Here is a 15,249-nt window from a genome sequence, read left to right as displayed (position 1 = left end):
TTTTATTCAATACCATAATTTGACTACAATTCCTCCCGAATGCCAGCTAGGTCATTCAAATATATGTCAAGCATTTTTTTTTTAGAATTTTCTTAAATCTTTAATACAGTAGTCAGACAGAAAATGTGAGCACTTCTTCATCAAGTTTCCAAAAATCCATCAGCCTCAGTTTACATTAACATTGTCTTAAATTAATAGCAAAACTGCTTCTGACCTTTATCATAAAATCTGCAGAACCACAACACTTCAAAGGGTTTATGTGTTGTATATCTTATTATAATTGTACTGCTATCATCTTTTAGATGTGTTTTTGAGGTTAATTGAAAAAAAATCCATGACTGACAATTAGAATCAATACAGATAAGTCAATTTGCATACATGGAAAATGTACTACACAAGTGGCTGTTATGAAGAATAAAATTAATGAAATAAAACTGATTGCAGTGCAATTAAGCACAAGTTTATTTTTCTGATCAAAATCAATAAAGTAGGGAAGTATGGTAAACTGGTCATTGCTTTTCTTGGCGTTTTTGCTCTGACCAGCCTTCCAGGAGATATCTTGCATGATGTACCACTTAGAAAATCATTAACTAAGCTGAAGGTTACAATTTACAATATTCTTCAGATTAGTGCTCCATGGCAGCTGACCATGTTGTGCAGAAATGGTGGACTTAGATGCCTTTCTGCAAGAGTTTCAAATAAAAAACTATTTTAATCTTCATCCTACATGTAGGTTGGTATTTTGAGAATGGTCTAGCATTCTAGCACGGGGCTCTCTTGCCGCAATAATACCAGCCTAAGTGGTCAAAAAAGCTTGGGGTACTTTACAGAGAGGATTGGAAAATCCTCCTCTCCTCTGCAGGGCACTCTTGTATGAGGTTCTCAACAAGAGGCTCATTCTCATTCAGTATCAAAAAGCAAACACAACATGTAATGCTGGGAATACACGGCTCGATTTTGAGCCATTAAGATGGCTCGATAGATAATTTCCCACATGTCCGATCTACCGCCCGATCGTCTCGCCGTTCGATTCGGGATTGAAGTGAATGGAAAAAGATGAGAAAAACGAGCGGAAGATAAGAGAATTGACTGCGAAATGAAGTGGCGAAACAATCGAGTGGGAGAATCAAGCTGCAAAATCGAGCCGTGTATTCCCAGCATAACAGTCTAACACCATTAAAATCACATGACAAACAACAAATCTCCCCTGCCAGCCTTTAAGTAAGGGGGAGGGCAGGGCGACTGACAGATAGTGTCACCTTAAAGAGGAGCTGTCAGCCATACTATCTCAGAAAAACCCTCACATATATAAGTAGATAAATACTTGCTCTACTTAAATAACATATGTATTGCACTGTCCACATTAAGATGTTATTGATTTTTCTACCGTAAAAAAGAGAAAATCCTTCTTAGCATTTCCCATTTTAACTGTGGCTATTTTTATGCCAATCCTGATGTAATTTCCTCCCTTACCCTCCTCTGCCTGATTTGCCTGCCCTTCACTATAGAAAGTGCATTGTATCAGCATGAGAAACATTGGCCAATCAGAGAGGAACAGAGGTGTGGGAGGGGAAAATAGGAGGGAAAGAGGCTTCAGCCAATCAGGCTACATTAGTTAAGTCTGAGGGGAAGTAAAGAAGCAAAAAGGGACAACCCAGCATACCCTGCAACTTCCTTTTTGTGTATCAAATTTAGTGTGTACCAAATAAGAGTCAGGTAAACTGGGGAATGATCATTTATCAACAAGAAAAGTAATAGTGATTTTAACTTTTGGATTGCCTGGTTAGCATCCTTATTACTTGTTTACCAGATACAAATAAAGAATTGATTTTTGATTTTATTCCTGACAGTTTTAAAAAAACAAGCCATAATTGTTATGAGGAACCCTGACTGTGCATGAGTTTGACTAACAATAATATATTGTATTAGAATATAGACTGGCTGGTTGGTTTTTTTAGGGGAATGGGTGTTTTTTTTTTAAATCGTGTGGAGATCATGAATCAGGTCATTTGTTCATTGATAACAAAATACCTTAATTGATAAAAGGAATTCCTGATGAGTCACGTTTGACAAAACATGTCGGACAGAGCGTAATGCGGAAGAGACCTGAGCACACACGAGGGGGAAGGCGGCGAGCACTCGGAGCTGGGAGCGGAATAACACTGATCAAGCATGCGGCATTTAGGTGCCATCCATAGCAAAGGGAGTTCAGCCTGCCATCCGGCCAACAGAATGGGGTGGAGCCCGTGGAAAACTCTATGCTATAATAACACTCATGGAATTTGTAAGTGCAAAATGATTTTATTCTTTTAATAAATTTATACGGTATCACACTATATGTGGAATTTTTAATTGAGGGAAATTGGGGGTAAAGTGTCTGAATACAATACATAAGATCAGCCAGAGGGTGAGGGACGGCCTAGGAATGGCCCCAAAGCTGCTTCTGACCCGCCAGTGGGTCTTCCAACATGGGGAGTTAATTCACGTGGGGTGTGGTGGAGGTTGTCATTTGTATGAAGAGGAATCTGGAATTACAGTTTGTATGAAGAGGAATTACAACTGGGATTATCCTCCAAAGTGTCTATACGATAATGAACAGCATGTTGTTTCACTAATCTGCAGTGGAGAGTGGTTGAATATATGTGAACTTTACATAGGCATTGTTTTTAATCATTTGCTGAGACTCACTCTATTTTTCTTGCCATTTGTATGTTATGCTGCTATGGAATGCAATCTGCCATGATTGGTGCACTCTGATAGAGTTGTGAATTGCTGCTTATTTATGTATGCAGTTTTGGATAAGTTGTGCATTTACATACACTATATGCTGTGAGCGCTATCCTCTCAGTTTTTGCTATTGTATTTATATAAGGGGAGGGTGAACCAGCAAGAGTGTGTTGTTTTTTGTTTTATATTAATTTATTTGCATATATTTGCATTGATTGCCCAGCGCACAGGTGTGTTTTTTATAGTTATTATGCATACTCATCAAATACCGTATACCAAATTAAATGTAACATATGTACACTCACCTAAAGGATAATTAGGAACACCTGTTCAATTTCTCATTAATACAATTAGCTAATCAACCAATCACATGGCAGTTGCCTCAATGCTTTTAGAGGTGTGGTCCTGGTCAAGACAATCTCCTGAATGCCAAACTGAATGTCAGAATGGGAAAGAAAGGTAATTCAAGCAATTTAGAGCAAGCCATGGTTGTTGGTGCCAGACGGGCCGGTATGAGTATTTCACAACCTGCTCAGTATCTAGGATTTTCACCCACAACCATTTCTAGGGTTTACAAAGAATGGTGTGAAAAGGGAAAAACATCCAGTATGCGGCAGTCCTATGGGTGAAAATGCCTTGTTGATGCTAGAGGTCAGAGGAGAATGGGCCGACTGATTCAAGCTGATAGAAGAGCAACGTTGACTGAAATAACCACTCGTTACAACCGAGGTATGCAGCAAAGCATTTGAAAAGCCACAACATGCACAACCTTGAGGTGGATGGGCTACAACAGCAGAAGACCCCACTGGGTACCACTCATCTCCACTACAAATAGGAAAAGAGGCTACAATTTGCACAAGCTCACCAAAATTGGACAGTTGAAGACTGGAAAAATGTTGCCTGGTCTGATAAGGCTCAATAGAGTCAGAATTTAGCATAAACAGAATGAAAACATGGATCCATCATGCCTTGTTGTTGTTGTTGGTGGTGTAATGGTGGTGGTGGTGTAATGGTGTGGGGGATGTTTTCATGGCACACTTTAGGCCCCCTAGTGCCAATTGGGCATCGTTTAAGTGCCACAGGGTACCTGAGCATTGTTTCTGACCATGTCCATCCCTTTATGACCTCATCCTCTGCTATTTTCAGCAGGATAATGCACCATGTCACAAAGCTCGAATCATTTCAAATTGGTTTCTTGAACATGACAATGAGTTCACTGTACTAAAATGGCCCCCACAGTCACCAGATCTCAACCCAATAGAGCATCTTTGGGATGTGATGGAACAGGAGCTTTGTGTCCTGGATGTGCATCCCACAAATCTCCAACTGCAAGATATTATCCTATCAATATGGGCCAACATTTCTAAAGAAAGCTTTCAGCACCTTGTTAAATCAATGCCATGTAGAATTAAGGCAGTTCTGAAGGCGAAAGGGGGGGTCAAACACTGTATTAGTATGGTGTTCCTAATAATCCTTTAAGTGAGTGTATACCCTGTATATACATTTTTATACATACATGCACATTTTTGGGTCCTTTTCCACTAGCAATTGCAATCACAAATCACAAACGCCAGCAATTGCGATTTTTCATTAATTTTGTTATGCGATTGCAATTTTTCATTGCATTATCCCTCTTAAAATCGCTCCAGAAAGCGATTGCGATTTGTGATTTACAAATCGAATCACTATAGTAGAATATACATCGCTGGCCAGTCCTAATTAGCCGCAGGGATACCGCTGCCCGCTGCTGCCCCCGCCGAACATTGCTGGCCGGTCCTAATTAGCCACAGGGATACCGCTGCCCGCTTCTGCCCCCGCCGAACATCGCTGGCCGTTCCTAACTAGCCCCAGGGATAGCTATCAGCACACCACGTGCGCCGGGGTCACGCATGCCACCAAACAACGCTGGCCAGTCCTAATTAGCCACGCAGGGATACGCTATCAGCGTGCGCCGGCTCACGTATGCGTGACCCCGGCGCACGTGGTGTGCTGATAGCGTATCCCTGGGGCTAGTTAGGAATGGCCAGCGATGTTCGGCGGGGGCAGCAGCGGGCAGCGGTAGATGGAAGAAGAGGATCGCGAAGCAGGATTAGAGCCAGGAGCGCGGCGGCAGGAGCAGGTAATGTATTAAATGTACTCACGCTGCCTGCACAGGGGGGACACTGGATCAACAGGGGGGCACGAGCACAACAGGAGGACACTGGGACAACAGGGGGGCATGGCAGGCACAGGGGGAACTGGCATAACAGTGGGCTACAGGCACAAGAGACACTGCCACAGGGGACACTGGCACAACAGGGGGACATGGCAGGCACAGGGGGAACTGGCATAACGAGGCCACAGGCACAAGGGACACTGGCACAACAGGGGGGCACAGGCACAACAGGGGGACATGGCAGGCACAGGGGGCCACAGGCACAGGGGACACTGGCACAACAGGGGGACACAGCCACAGGGGACACTGGCACAACAGGAAGACATAGCAGGCTCAGGGGGACACTGGCACAACAGGGGGACACTGGTGCAACAACTTACGTGAATTAGAATGCTTGGTCAGGGTTCCAGTTTTGGGGATCATGTCAATATTTTGAAATAGGAAGAAAGAATCACCAGATTTAAAGGACACCTGAAGTAAGAGGTATATGGAGTCTGTCATATATATTTCATTTTAAACAATGCTCATTGCCTGGGAGTCCTGATAATCCTCTGCATCTAATACTTTTCGCGCCATAGACCCTAAACAAGCATGCAGATCAGGTGTTTGACTCAAGTTTGACTGGATTTGCTTGTTTCAGGTGTGTGATTCAGACACACTACTGGTACCAGAAAGCAGGATGCCAAGAAACTAGTATTGGTTAAAAGGAAATAAATATGGCAGCCTTCATATTTCTCTCACTTCTGGTGTCCTTAAGGTGTTTTTTCTTCTCAGATTGACAAGTATTGCTCATAACTAAGATGAAGCAAAGTTCCATTTAGTGCTATTTCTGTTTTGATTGACTTTACAATGCTATGTAAACAATATATCTTTCTCCTTATTACCAAATATTGTTGGTGATTTTGACTGAAATTCAGTTGTGTTTATTCTTATATTTTCCATTTTATCCTATGTCTTTGAAATTTGAACTCAGCATCTTCTCTTAATATGACTGTAATTTAAAATTGGAGGTCACCATCTTTTTTTTCCATGCTATTGCTCACATCTTTTTTCTCTTCTTTTCTTTATATGCTCTTTTTGCCTCCCTATATTTCTCCACGTAATCTCTTATTTTCTTCCCATTTTGCACCTTGATTATAAATAACAATTTTTATAATACTGATGCTATCTTCCTGTTTCTCGGTTATTCTGAAACAGTTGGTAAGCTGATTCTGCAACAGCTTTCTTAATTAGTTCCAATATAAAACCCCCTTTGCTTTACATTATCTTAAACCTCCCTGGCGGTTCATTTCTGTCTGGATTTATGGTTTTAGAAGCAGTACATTGTTTTAAAGAATTTTAGGCCTCAAATTCTTAATTCATAACTCCCCAAAATTTGTCAGAATAAAGGTCTTGCAGACATCCCCCATATAATAAAAGACTAGAACACAAAATTGTTGAAATGATTAATGAATAAACTTAAAAAATAGGGAAGCAAATTAGGAATCAGAATATACAGTATGTACATATATACCTAATAAAGTTGAAGAGAAATCGAGAGCCCAATATGGTGTAGTATGTCAAAATTGATTGGATAAATGAAACAGTGAGATGGCAATACTCACAAACATGGGTTACCACCTAGGTAACCACTCATTAGGCAGGTGAGGAGATTAGACCTGTCCTCACTCAGGATTAAGAAGTCGCTCTCTGTAGATAGGAAGAAAGGGGGTAGATCACCCCTCCACCTTGGGTGGACTCAAATATATTGGTAGGTGAACAGAGGCGCCAGAAGGATAAAAGTACATAACATTTTAAAAAAATTGCTGGGAGGAAGTGGTGGACTCGCCTCCGTTAAAGCAGACACCAAGGACACCTCACAGAGGTGCTCTGCTTGCTATAACTGAATTGCTGTTGTTTATCCCCTGCTTATTGCCTGAAGAAGTGGGCTGTGCCCGCAAAACACGTTGCATCTTTTGGGGTATTTTCAATAAATGTGTATATCTATATATTTACAGTCCTTGGTGTCTGCTTTAATGGAGGCGAGTCCACCACTTCCTCCCAGCAATTTTTTAAACATTTTATGTACTTTTATCCTTCTGGCGCCTCTGTTCACCTACCAATATATACCTAATACACCTCCCGCATGTGGTATATTTTGAAACGGAATGGCACAGAGGGCAATATCACAATCGAGGCAGTAGAAGTGTGATTCCTTTTGGACTTTTTCCCCTTTGCTATCAGTCTTAGGCGGCAGGCAGAGAGTAGTCAAAATCCAGGCAGAAGTCGGTGCACAGCTGCAAGCAGAGAGTAGTCAAAATCAAGGCAGAGGTTGGTGCAGGCTGCAGGCAGAGAGTAGTCAAAGTCCAGGCAGAGGTCATTGCAGACGGCAGGCAGGGAATAGTCAAAATCCAGGCAGAGGTCAGTGCAAACGGCAGGCAGAGAGTAATCTAAATCCCAGCAGAGGTCAGTGTAGAAGGCAGGCAGAGAGTAGTCAAAATCCTGGCAAAAATTGGTAACAGTAAGGCAGATCAGCAGAAGCACTCAACTCAGAAGCAGTTGGGAACCAAATGGCTATATTGTTAACATCCTGTGGTTTCAAATTAGCTTATCTTCCATGGCAATCAGGTGACACAGGGGAGAAATAAATTACAACTTGTAATTAGAGACAAATGAGGAGGAATTAGACAGGCTAAACTCACAACATACATACAGGCAGCATTTCTCTCTGTGTACCTTCTGCCTTGTGCCAGAGATCAGGAGCCAGATGAGGGGATCAGACAGACTATTTTCAGAGTGAAACAGGGCCCTAACTGATCAGAATAAACCTGGGTATCTATAGAAGGAAGGGGTGTGTCTTCAACTAATGGAATATAAAAAAAGCTTGCTCTACAAGCCAATAGCACACATGATTCCTCCCATGCTGCATAAAGCACTTTTTCTATACCACACTGACAGGGTAAGATGATTTTTTTTACCTCTTTTTTGCTTATCTCTTCTTTTTCTCATAACAAACTCTCTTTTCCTTTGTTTTGTGAAGGAAATGCCCTGAGCTAATCAAAGTGCCAATAAAGGAAGGATCATGGCTTCAAGGAGAAGCCAATGATCATTCCTGTAACAAACACTGCTTGTGTGCTCTGAACTCTGCACGCAGAATAAAATTTGTGGAACATCTAGTGGTGAAAAAAAATGCAAAAACAAAAAAATACCCCTTTAACACTAAATGTTATACTACATAAATTAACCACTCCACCCCCTAACAGACCAGAGCAATTTCACCTGTAAGCTCTCCTCCCTTTCATTCGCCAATAACTTTATTACTACTTATCACAACCAAATGATCTATAGCTTGTTTTTTTCGCTATAAATTATTCTTTGTGGGGGCAATACATATTTTCAGTAATTACTTTATTTTCTATGCAATTTATTGGAAAAAACAAGAAAAAAAATATTTTTCCAATTCCATCCCCTATAGTTTAAAAATAAGCAGGGATGATCACTGAGGTTAATCACGAGTAATCACAAGTGATTACTTGTGATTCTAATTAGGTTTAATTGCTGCAGGTGCAGGGCTGGATGCGGGGGGGTTAATTACCCATAATGCCGCCGTCCGCCCTGCGCTTCAACGAACTCGCAAGTGTCCTGGTTGCGTTACAAGCCACGCTATGGCGCATTTCCTCCTTACGGCTTGAAGGAGGAAGTGCACCATAGCGAGGCTTGCAATGTGACCAGAACGCTTGCAAGCTCATTGACGCGCAGGGCGGACGGCAGCATTATGGGTAATTAACCCCGCCATATCCAGCCCTGCACATGCAGTAACTAAACCTTATTTGATTCAGGAGTAATCACTCGTGATTACTTCTGATTAACCTCGGTGATCATCCCTGCAAATAAGCAGCACTACTATAAATAAAACCAACACATTTTATTTGCCCGTTAGTATCAGCTATCATAACATTTAAATTATTTTGCTAATACAATCTATGGTGACAATATATTATTTGGTGTACATTTTTCTGTTTTTGTTTTTTTGTGTCTGGTTCATAATTACAATACCTTAGGTAGTAAAATAACATAGTTACATAGTTATTTGGGCTGAAAAAAGACATACGTCCATCGAGTTCAACCTGAAAACAAAGTACAACACCAGCCTGCTCCCTCACATATCCCTCACAGTAATATACCCTCATGACATACATATTTAAAAAAAAAAGCTGACTCCCTAAGACAACTATTTTTTTTAAACTCTTCCCTACTTTTGCCGTGCTTATCTACGTCCCACAGGGGCGTAGATAAGCGTCTCTGTTTACTTACCGCCGCCACTCACGATCATCTCCTTTTCGCATTTGTTGCAGTCCTGTCCCTCCATGATCGGGTAATGGAAACAGCTGCTCTCAAACCCGATCTCTGTGCCTCTGATGAATCACATCCTCTGGCAGCTCTCATTCAAAAAGCACCCTATTGAAAACAACACCTGTAACACTTAGTTCCATCTTCTATTTTTACAACACAGAACTTAGTGTAGCGCCATATTGTGGCCAGAAAGTAAAACTACACCCAAATACATCAAAATACATTTTTACACAGAAAAAAATCTAAAGATTTGTATTATTTTTATCTCCTTCCACCCCTACCCCGTAGTAACTAAAATAAAACCATTGTTAAAAAAAGAATTTAAAAAAATTACATCTTTTAAAAAAACTACATAAAAAGTTACCTTCAGGACTTTTTCAAATATGTATGTCATGAGGGTATATTACTGTAAATATGGTATATTACTGCAAATAAATGCTTGTAATTGTTACACAGGGAGTGCAGAATTATTAGGCAAATGAGTATTTTGACCACATCATCCTCTTTACGCATGTTGTCTTACTCCAAGCTGTATAGGCTCAAAAGCCTACTACCAATTAAGCATATTAGGTGATGTGCATCTCTGTAATGAGAAGGGGTGTGGTCTAATGACATCAACACCCTATATCAGGTGTGCATAATTATTAGGCAACTTCCTTTCCTTTGGCAAAATGGGTCAAAAGAAGGACTTGACAGGCTCAGAAAAGTCAAAAATAGTGAGATATCTTGCAGAGGGATGCAGCACTCTTAAAATTGCAAAGCTTCTGAAGTGTGATCATCGAACAATCAAGCGTTTCATTCAAAATAGTCAACAGGGTCGCAAGAAGCGTGTGGAAAAACCAAGGCGCAAAATAACTGCCCATGAACTAAGAAAAGTCAAGCGTGCAGCTGCCAAGATGCCACTTGCCACCAGTTTGGCCATATTTCAGAGCTGCAACATCACTGGAGTGCCCAAAAGCACAAGGTGTGCAATACTCGGAGACATGGCCAAGGTAAGAAAGGCTGAAAGACGACCACCACTGAACAAGACACACAAGCTGAAATGTCAAGACTGGGCCAAGAAATATCTCAAGACTGAGTTTTCTACGGTTTTATGGACTGATGAAATAAGAGTGAGTCTTGATGGGCCAGATGGATGGGCCCGTGGCTGGATTGGTAAAGGGCAGAGAGCTCCAGTCCGACTCAGACGCCAGCAAGGTGGAGGTGGAGTACTGGTTTGGGCTGGTTTCATCAAAGATGAGCTTGTGGGGCCTTTTCGGGTTGAGGATGGAGTCAAGCTCAACTCCCAGTCCTACTGCCAGTTTCTGGAAGACACCTTCTTCAAGCAGTGGTACAGGAAGAAGTCTGCATCCTTCAAGAAAAACATGATTTTCATGCAGGACAATGCTCCATCACACGCATCCAAGTACTCCACAGCATAGCTGGCAAGAAAGGGTATAAAAGAAGAAAAACTAATGACATGGCCTCCTTGTTCACCAGATCTGAACCCCATTGAGAACCTGTGGTCCATCATAAAATGTGAGATTTACAAGGAGGGAAAACAATACACCTCTCTGAACAGTGTCTGGGAGGCTGTGGTTACTGCTACACGCAATGCTGATTGTGAACAGATCAAAACACTGACAGAATCCATGGATGGCAGGCTTTTGAGTGTCCTTGCAAAGAAAAGTGGCTATATTGGTCACTGATTTGTTTTTGTTTTGTTTTTGAATGTCAGAAATGTATATTTGTGAATGTTGAGATGTTATATTGGTTTCACTGGTAAAAATAAATAATTGAAATGGGTATATATTTGTTTTTTGTTAAGTTGCCTAATAATTATACACAGTAATAGTCACCTGTATACACAGATATCCCCCTAAAATAGCTAAAACTAAAAACAAACTAAAAACTACTTTCAAAAATATTCAGCTTTGATATTAATGAGTTTTTTGGGTTCATTGAGAACATGGTTGTTGTTCAATAATAAAATTATTCCTCAAAAATACAACTTGCCTAATAATTCTGCACTCCCTGTAGTATAAAAAAAACACTGAATGAAAAAAAATACACCTTTATTTCCAAATAAAATATTATCATCAGACATTGTACTTGAGACACAATTTAAACATTGTAATAACCGGGACAAATGGGCAAATAAAATGTGTCTATTTTATCAACAATGGCACATTTTAATTTTAAACTGCAGTTGCTGAAAGCTGAGAAATGGTGAATGTTTTTTTCAGTTATTTTCTTCTTCTTCCCTGCAAAATGCATATAAAATAAAATAATTCTTAGCAAAAAGTAATTAGCAAAAGTAATTAGCATTCTTAGCAAGCTTAGCAAAGAAAGCCTAGTTTGTCCTGCAAAAAATAATATATGGATCATTTCTGTGCGATAAGTAGCAAAAAAGCTATTGGCGAATGTATATTTCTCTGGTTTTGAAGGGGGGGGGAAATTTTTACGCGTTAGTGGTGCAACGCGTAAAAATGTACGCATTGAACCACTAACGCGTAAAAATGTATGTGTTAATGTTCCTGCACTAGCGGGAATGCGTAAAAATGTACGCAATGCGGCCCGCCGACCTCAGAGGTCGGCAAGCTGCCAGCGGGGGACTGGAGCAGCAGTGAGTGACTACGAGGGCACAGGAGGGCACAGGATGGCTGCATGGGGCTGGTAGAAGCCCCAGGTAAGTGAAACTCATTTTTTTATTTTGCTTGGACCTTCCTTTTAAAGAGATCCCGAGGTGGGTTTGAAGAATATTATCTGCATAGAGAGGCTGGATCTGCCTATACAGCCCAGCCTCTGTTGCTATCTCAAACCCCTCTAAGGTCCCCCTGCACTCTGCAATCCCTCATAAATCACAGCCACGCTGCCGACAAACAGCTGGTCAGAGCTGGCTGTGTTTATCTCTATAGTGTCAGTCTGCTGCTCTCCCCGCCTCCTGCAGAACTCCAGTCCCCGCCTGCATCCCTTTCCTCCCTACTGATTGGAGGGAAGGGACGGGGCAGGGACCGGAGCAATGCAGGAGGCGGGGGAGCAGCTGAGACTGACACTACAGATGTAAACACAGCCTCACAGGACGGCTGTGATTTATGAGGGATTGCAGAGTGCAGGGGGACCTTAGTGGGATTTGGGATAGCAACAGAGGCTGGGCTGTATAGGCAGATCCAGCCTCTGTATGCAGATAACATTCTCTAAACACACCTCGGGTTCTCTTTAAGAGGCTCCAGCACGATGTTTTAATGCAACGGCTTACCACTAAGAGGTTCAATTAAAATAAATCATTCCCTTCTCCCCCCCTCGCCTAGATACCAAAATAAAACACTTGTAAAAGAAATGACAGCATTTACAAAATGAATAAATGAATAAATACTTACTTTAGAGACTTGGCTTTTTTACTATGTTTGACATGAGGATATACAGGTGAAATTCGAAAAAGTTGAATATTGTGCAAAAGTTCATTTATTTCAGTGATTCAACTTTAACTCATTCAGGACCACAGGCTTACACCCCCCTAGTGAGTGACCAGGCCATTTTTTATAACACAGGGCTGCGCAGCTTTGTCAGGTTGCTGCACAGCCATACGATTTAGCACACAAATGACCCTAACCTCCTTTTCTTGTCCTTAACAGGACATTCTTTTGGAGGTGTCTGATCGCTCCTACTATCCTTTGTTTGTTTTTTTAATCAGGCTATTAGTGCCTGACTTTCCTTCCCTTCCCCCCTCCCTCTCCCTCCCTCCCATCCCCCTGCCCCATCCTGAATTGAATAGAATGGCGATCTGTCCTCTTCTCTGCCTCTCATAGGCATCAGCCTATGAGAGGGCTTAGATTTCTAGCGGCTCTGAGGGACAGCCGAGTGTCCCCTGTACAGCGCTGTACTAGATAGCAGCGCTGTACTGATGTAAACAAAGAGGATTTCTTTCCCCTTTCGTTTACTAACGGCCTGCTAGCTGGGATCGCATTCGCAGCTAGCAGGCTGATTACGGAGCTGAGCTCTGTGAATCGGCAGGGGATGATCGTGCATGTGCGGGCCCGTTCCCTGCTAAACTACAGCTCCAATGCTTGACGCCAATCGGCATTAGTCGGTCCTGGGGCTGCCACCTTCAGAAGCCTATCAGCGTTAGGCGGTCGGGAAGGGGTAAAAGGTGAAACTAATATATGAAATAGACTCATTACATGCATTAATTTTGATGATTATGGCTTACAGCTTATGAAAACCTTAAAATCAAGATCTCAGAAAATTAGAATATTACAGGAAATCAATAAAACAAAGATTTTAAATTGAAAAATGTTGGACCATTGAAAAATATAATCATTCATATCAATCATTTCCTATGATTGTGATTCCTATTGAACAAGACAGTAACCAAGCAGCAAAACCTCAAGGAGAGTATGGGAGACTAAAAGAGACCAAAAAGCCCTCCTACTAAAAAGCAATGCTTAGGTTGGTTTGCCTTCTTAAAACAGAAGGAATTTACAATAATCACAATTACAATAAAGCACAATAATCCCTTGGTCATTGAACAGGTTTTAGTACTTTTGGCAGTGTGGGAAAGGGATCAATATTCTAGACTCAAAGGCCCATATGCAATTCCTTTTTTCACCTGAGTTTTCTCCTAGGTGATATTTTGAAAGTTGTCAATAAAATGACTCTTAAACCATCAGCAAGTAAACAAATGCTCAAAATAATTTTGATAGTACATTTTACATACTTTTTGATATGTTTTCCATTGCAAAGTGCTAAAATGTTATTTTAAATTGAAGATGAAATTTTTTCTCATAGGAGAAAACTCAGGTGAAAAAGTTAATTGCATATGGCCCAAAGTGTCAGACTCTAATCAGCTAATTAAACCAAAACACCGGTAAAATGTTCCTGCTCCTTTAAATTGTCTTGTTCAGTAGGTATTTACAATAATTCAGCTTTAAGTGAACATCTGTGATTACCCACAATGCACCGCTACGGAATATGCAAATTATCTCTCTTAATGCCCCTGAAAGCCAGGCTAGCATCCAGAACCGCTGGTTTCTAGCAAGCCTATAGCTGTAAATTTTACAGAGCCACATCAACCCCACATGCAGACAGCCTGTTTCGAAAAGTCTGAAACAGGCTGTCTCCATGAGGCTCTGTAAAATTTAAAGCTATAGGCTTGCTAGACACCACTGGTTCTGGATGCTAGCCTGGCTTTCAGGAGCATAAAGAGATAATTTGCATATTCAGTAGCGGTGCATTGTGGGTAACCACAGATGTTTACTTAAAGCTAAATTAATGTAAATACCTACTGAACAAGACCATTTAAAGGAGCAGGAACCTGTTGCCGGTGTTTTGGATTAATTAGCTGATTAGGGTCTGACACTTTGAGTCTAGAATATTGCACCTTTTCCCACACTGCCAAAAGTACTAAAACCTGGTTCAATGACCAAGGGATTATTGGGCTTGATTGGCCAGCAAACTTGCCTGACCTGAACCCCATAGAGAATCTATGGGGCATTGCCAAGATGAGAGACATGATACTGAACAATGCAGAAGAGCTGAAGGCTGCTATTGAAGCATCCTGGTTTTCCATAACACCTCAGCAGTACCACAGACTGAAAGCATCTATGCCGCACTGCACTGAGGCAGTAATTGATGGAAAAGGGGCCCAAACCAAGTACTGAGTACATATGAATTATTATATTTTTCAAAGGTCCAACATTTTTCAATTTAAAATCTTTGTTTCATTGATTTCATGTAATATTCTAATTTTTTGAGATTTTGATTTTGGCGGATCAACTTATTTTGGCGCACGGCTCTGAGAGCCGAGCGCCGAAACTGGGCGCCCCATAGCAGCAATGCTATGCTGCGCGGGGTGCGTACCAGTAATTTGGGGCTCTGGTGGCTGCCAGACCCTCGAATTACATCTCCCTCCGAGTTGCAACATCTCAGAGGGGGAATAATTTTAATGCCGCCTTGGAGTTTAGCGGCAGCTGTGAGAGCCGTCATTCGGCTCTCACCGCAGCGAACTGAGCGGCGCTGAAACAATATGCACCCAATTTTTGGGTTTTCATAAACTG

Source organism: Hyperolius riggenbachi, chromosome 2, assembly GCF_040937935.1.
Source record: "Hyperolius riggenbachi isolate aHypRig1 chromosome 2, aHypRig1.pri, whole genome shotgun sequence".
Lineage (NCBI taxonomy): Eukaryota > Metazoa > Chordata > Amphibia > Anura > Hyperoliidae > Hyperolius > Hyperolius riggenbachi.
Note: the sequence above shows the minus strand (reverse complement) of the source record.